The sequence below is a fragment of the Uranotaenia lowii genome, chromosome 1 (genome assembly GCF_029784155.1).
Source record: "Uranotaenia lowii strain MFRU-FL chromosome 1, ASM2978415v1, whole genome shotgun sequence".
Taxonomy (NCBI): Eukaryota; Metazoa; Arthropoda; class Insecta; order Diptera; family Culicidae; genus Uranotaenia; species Uranotaenia lowii.
In genome coordinates, this window is record NC_073691.1 from 58,861,690 (window position 1) to 58,867,689 (window position 6,000).

General features: G+C 32.7%; 1 protein-coding gene across 4 annotated transcripts in view; it reads right to left on the reverse strand.

The window, feature by feature from the left end:
* Positions 1 to 4,342, reverse strand: part of LOC129739080 (proton channel OtopLc) — a 60,344-nt gene extending 56,002 nt beyond the window's left edge. The window contains exon 1 of one of the 4 annotated variants that reach the window (XM_055730471.1): positions 4,168 to 4,342. The gene's annotated coding sequence lies outside the window, so the exon portion shown is untranslated. Of the gene's footprint in view, positions 1 to 4,026 lie in introns of all 4 variants that reach the window. The other 3 variants (XM_055730470.1, XM_055730469.1, XM_055730472.1) reach the window with 3 other exon arrangements.
* Positions 4,343 to 6,000: the final 1,658 nt, after the last annotated feature.

Genomic DNA, 6,000 nt, shown 5'->3' on the forward strand with positions numbered 1-6,000 from the left:
TTCCGAGACCAAGTTATGATTAAAATTATAAAAATTAATTTCAAGTATGGGGATTTTATGGTAATAAAAATTACATGAATAACATGAAACTTAGATTATTGATTGGAGCTTGATATCAGTTATGCTTCAAATTCCATACAAAGCACGAAAAAATAGTGTTTTTCACCTGCTTTGATTAGTACTTTTGTTCCAAAGCTTTAAGAGGCTTGCGTTACCTGTGTATGTATGAGAGTGCAATTGTTCACACATTGTTTGTTTTTATGCAAAAAGGGAAATTTATTTTCATCAATTCTATCATCACTTTTAAAATATTACTCACAATGGTATTTTTCGCAGAATATTTGGTGATGCAGACGGTACCTTTGAACACATTTTAAGCTTATTTACAATTTTTTAATGCTCATGCTATTTATTTTAAGAACATTCGTTTCACCGAATACTTGAAAAGGGCTTATAGCCGGTATTCGGCCGTTCGTATCAATCGGTACATCTCTAATGAGATCTATTCAATTTTCTAAGAATACTGAAAATAATACTTCTGAAACTAGAGGTGATGGATACAATCTGATAAGAAATTCAGTTCAGAAATTTATATCAGTTTTTAAAGCATAGGCTCCAAAAACTCACCTGGGAAAAATGAAATAAAACTATTCCGTCATCCCCGACTATTTTCTCGGAAACAAGGCAATCGCTCTAGTTGAACATTCGGAAGACATTTTTCAAATTTGGATTTCAGGATTCACACCAATTATACCGCCGATACTGTTTTTAGCTCATCTACACAATAATATTTAAAATTTTGAGTAGAGATCCAGCTGGGGTTGGGTTAAAAAATCCACTCTTGATCTGAAAGTTTGGTTATTTCAATTCCAATTGTTTATGACTTTTCATTGAAATATTGAAATAGTATCAACTTTGAGAAATGAACTATATTTTTTATTTCTTTGAATAATATTTTTTATTTCTTTGGATTTCGTTACAATCAAATTAAGAATCTAGTTTGAGAGCATGAAACTCAAGAAAAAAAAACAAGTCAAAATGATGATTTTGAAGATCTCATTTAAAATTAAATTTATATTTAAATATTGAAGAATTGGAACGAGAATTGATAATAATTCAATACTTTCGAAACGGTTCAGCAAAATACTTCAGAAAAATAATTAAATATTCAGTTTTTAATTCATAGCAATAATTAACAAACACTTTTCTCACATTATTGTTTTGGAATTGTTGCAAAATGAGAATCATTAAAATTTTGGTGAGGGTCTTACGCTGATATGAAGATGACCAGTGAAATATTGTGGATAACTTGAAAATATCTTTTTACCAACCCTTTTTCAGTGAACATCTAAGATTCGCAGATTGTTTTATAAAAGATATTAAATATATTGAGAAAATTTGTTAAGATTATACAATATTTTTCTATAATTTCAAATTTTTCAAATGACAAACCTACAACTATACTAAATATAAGTCTTAGTTGCAACTGTAACCAAACCCTCCCCCCCACCTACTCTGCTCTGTTTCTTAAAGTTAACGTTTTTTCGCCAGATATGTACGACCCTTCTTATTGACTAATTTTTGAAAATTTGAAAAATCACCCCCCCAACAGCCAACTCTAGGACCGCCCCTGCGTCTCACTCGTTTAATTTCCAACGCAGCTTCTTCCTTTTTCGTCCTCTTATGCCCTGGAAAGCATCTGCTACTAACTTCATCCTCCTTTTCGCTTTCACTAGAGCTTCCATAGTTTTTAAAAAAAGTTAAAGCCATTTGAGTATTATGATGCAAAAAAAAGTTAAAACATTTATTTTACGTTTTTTTTCGCATTGGTGTTCAAAGCACATTAGACCGTTTATCAAATATGGGCAGTGGAGTGGATATTCAAAATTATTAAATATGTTTGTATATTAGGGTCTTTTAATTAAAACAGCATTATGTAAAAGTGGAGTATTAAACATAAACTTATACTGCAAAAAACTGCAGATATATCAATGAAATTTGATTTAAAATAACAAGAACACATATTCAATTAATTTCAAAGCTTTACACTTTGTTTCGCATCTAAGTTCCGAAAAAGGCATTGTGACTTTCACTTGCCTCCATAAACGGGACAAATGTTAACTTAGTAATATTATTTTGCCAACATTTTTGAATATTTTACTTTCAACAAAAGTTTGTTGTTAGTATAGGCGAAATAAATTATCAACATGATATTAACATGAGAAGGTATTTGGGTACGAGATATGTTTATTTGATTATTACAAACATGTCTGCATTGCAGTGTTAAGATGGGAGGAACAAAGGGAGTTCCATATAAATTGCGTTGTAAAGCTTGAAAACTTATCAAACCAATCAGTGACTCCACACAAGTTTGTTGGCTTAAATCGATAATTTATCGAGCAAAAAGAAGAGAGGTTGTTTGCGTACGAATAATTTGAGACCCTCCCTTATATCTGGGTGGAGTCGGAAAGAAGATCTTTATTCATATTATATTTGGCATAATTTAAAAACTTTTCAGACAAATAAAACGAAATGTTACGTCTTTTGGATACAAAAAGTTATTTAATAGTAGTTCGTGAGCACTTCTTGCATTGCAAGAGCGAAAGGGACTAGAAGTCCAAATCATTAAAACATATGTATTTCGACATCATTATTATAAACTCTATGAAGCTTATAAAAAAGAGTAAAAAACTCAGATATTGAAAATCAAATTTAGAGATCAATTTCGAGAAAATATTCATAAATCATCTGTGTACTGAAATTCGAAATTCCAGCTCTCTATTCAAAGCGTTTGCTTCAAAATTATCTTTAAATTTGGTTTGAAATTCTGCCTTGAAATACATCTTAATTTCAATTATTTTATTCTTGAAAAGTGTAGCAAAGCACACCGGGTCAGCTAGTTTAGTTATAAAAAAAACATTTGCACAGTTAACTTGAAATCATGGATTTTTTAGAATGATAACGAAAGAAAAAATAAATTTGCATCATAAGAAAATGACAAAAATAAATAATAAAATAAAGAAAATTTCAATTTTTTCTGAGATTTTCATATTTTTGGATCGCTAAACAATTAAATTTAAAGTCAACTTAGAAGATCAAAACGAAACAGAATATACAAACAAAATAAGTGGCTACATCTAAATGTTTTTCACAAAACAAAATTTAAAACTTTCTCAATATAGGATAATCATGTTGAAGTATTGTCTATCCCAAGCTTTTCATGCTTGTTAGAAACATTTGTTATAGTTATTTTACATGATTTTTATTATTTTCTCATTTACTCATACTTAATGATTGAAATATTTTTCTGAAGAAATATCGAGTTTAAATGACAAAAATAGCTTATAATTTACGAATCTGAGGAACTTATTTACATTTTTATTTACATTTTGCATCTGGAGAGAGTTTTCAAGAACTTGAGCATTATTATAGAATTACTCTTGGAAAATACTTTCCTTTTTAAGTTTCCTCACTTATCCAGGTTTCTTCCTATAAAGGGTTTGAATCATACATATTTGCTTTTAAAAAATGGCAATACTCAAACAAATTTAATATTCATTGCATACCCGATTCAAACTAAGGAAAGATGCATATCTTTGAAATTATTCCTAGTGAGTTTCTATAAGAAAATTTGGAGATTGGTTGAAACTAACGTTCACTGGCTAATTTTCAATAATCTTTGGTACCACGATGTTTTTACCAATCTTAAGTTAGGAAATGATGTAAAATCCTTTGTATTTTTGGAAATTTCAAAACCGGTACGTGTTCTGCGCAAATTTATGCTCCTAGCATTTTCACTGTATAACTGCCAATTTTGACACCTAACTCCGGTAGCTTCGCTTGGACTAAAATGCACAACGTCACAGCACCCGCAACCTAATCCCTTTCTCTCGCGTGCTATCTTGGATTGATTCATTATCACTCCGTATCGGTTTTTAATGCGATTGTAGGAACTGCCATCATCATTCGAGTGAACCGATTCCGTCATAATCGAGACATGATTATCGCGCGCGAGTTATCACTGACTGTTGATTTCCCCTATCCACTACTCAGCGAGCAACCATACCGTTTTCTGGGTGCTTCTGGGTGCTAGGCAGTTTATTTATGACAGCAGCCCCTTAGTCAGTGATAACGGTTAAAAACACAAATCGAAATAAAATAACACACAGTCTGAAAAGTCGAACGACTTGACTTGGGTTTAATCGGATTTAACCAATTGATCACCACGTGGGAAAATAAGGCGCGGATTGGATCCGCGCTTTTTTTTCTGTGTGTCTCGTCACGCACTACGCGTCAATCTTTTCTTAATGGACGTCTCGAGACTCGAGGCGCACGCTTGCGCTTTGACGACCGTTGAATTACTACTGAATAACTGGTTCACCGGCACCTGGCGGTTTGGCTGTCTGGCGGCTTAAAGACGATGACGACGACCGACGATGGCGATGTCTCGACTCAACTCGACTAGATTCGACAACAATTGCTCCAACAACCACCCATGATGTAGAGTGTCAAGTGCTCAAGTTGTCAACGAAAAAGCCTGCCACTGGAAGGTTTAACAGTATTCCGAAAAAAAAACTAGAAAAGCAGGCGTTGCTTGAGGCGAGTTTTGAACGGAACGGAACGGATCAGGGGACCTCTGGAGCCAGGAGATTTTAGGTGGTCCACTATTAGCCTAATATTTACCAGATAAACAGTAGATAAACGACTCTGGAATTAAATTCGAAAACAAGAAATAACCAGTGGTGTCTACCGTTTGTTTCAAGCTGTCATGCTGGTGCTTCATGAAATGCACTTTTAACAATCAATAGTGACTCAACTAGCGTTGTATGTTTGTTATGTTTTCGCAGATTAATTAGACACAAGTCAACTGAAAATTTGCAAAAACGTGAGATGAGTCGAGGAAAGAATGGTTAAACTGTTGTAATTGGAATTCTACCTTAACTGTACAGAATGTTCTCCCTTCAAGGCCTAAAAGTACTTCTATGCAATTTAGTGTTGAAAAGTGAACATTTCGACACTGAAAAATGCTACTTTTCAACACTGAATTCAGTGTCGAAAAGTTCATTTCACGACCTACTTGATCATAAATTTTCAGTCGTTGGCATGCATGGTTATCCACAACAAGGTTTTTAGAATCACAATAAGGTTCTCCGACTTTCACAGTAAGTAGGTGCGGGGTGCTCAAAAGTTTGTTTACTAACATAAGAATTTTTCGCTCAGCTGTTCAGTGGTTTGTTGGTAAACAAACTCTATGAGTTCCACAGCTTCAAAACTCAAACAAATGGCCAAAATGGCTGAATCGGGAATTCGACATAGGGTAACACCTCCTATATATACACAACTTGGTCCACATGTCATTATTTGTTGACATGTCGGGATTTTTTTTAATTATCTTACAATTTGCGCTGGAGGGTTTTAGATCTTCTCCAAAATTGAAAATTTGGTTCATTATTACGACTTAAATAAAACATATGTATTTTTTCAGATTTCTAACATTTTTATTTTTCGAGTTGGCCTTTGTTTGGTTAGATTTTTTTGTAAATAAAAAATAACCATATTTCAAAGCCACATAACTTTTTTATTTTTCAAGGAAAATTATAAAATAGCACATCAATATGCTTTGAAATTTTATGAGCTTTCCAAATAAAATACTTAAAAAAATTAATTAATGACCTTGAATATGGAAAATTGTGAACATGTTTTAAATGGCGTCTAAAGGTACCGTCAGCATCACCGAATATTTTGCAAAAAATACCATAGTGTAGTCAATTTATGATGCAACTTTCATCTTAAGATACCAAAGTGGGCCAACAACTCCTTGAAGAGTTATGAAAGAAATAATGACAATAAATCTCTTTTTGCATCAAAAACAATCAATGCACAATGGGAAAAAAAGTGTACAAATCACGAAGAAATTCAATATCTTTCGTCCTACATGATCCAAATCTATGAAAATATACTTTCCTTTTGTGAAATTTCCCAAAGAATCGATTGGACATA